Below are 331 nucleotides of genomic sequence, written 5' to 3' on the forward strand. Positions count from 1 at the left end.
AAGAGGCGACCGCCCCCGCCGTTGGCTCGAGCACAGCCACGCGCACACTCCAACCTTCCCAGACGCCGCCTGATCGAAGACTAATCGTCCCTTGTATTAGATACGTCATGATAGGCCTCATGATTCCCCAGCCATCTCAATCTACACGAGAAAGGCCTAAAAATGACGTACGTGGCAGAGGGAGGCAGGAAGATGGAGAGTGAGATGCCGGTCCATGAATTAATTCCCTTGGCCACCTGGCGGGACTCATCAGCATCACCGTAGGGGAGGGGTAGGATTGGGGGGAAGGGATGGTCTCTTCTCTGTTTCTCTGTTCGTTTCATTTTTCATC

Source organism: Penaeus monodon, chromosome 32 (genome assembly GCF_015228065.2).
Source record: "Penaeus monodon isolate SGIC_2016 chromosome 32, NSTDA_Pmon_1, whole genome shotgun sequence".
Lineage (NCBI taxonomy): Eukaryota > Metazoa > Arthropoda > Malacostraca > Decapoda > Penaeidae > Penaeus > Penaeus monodon.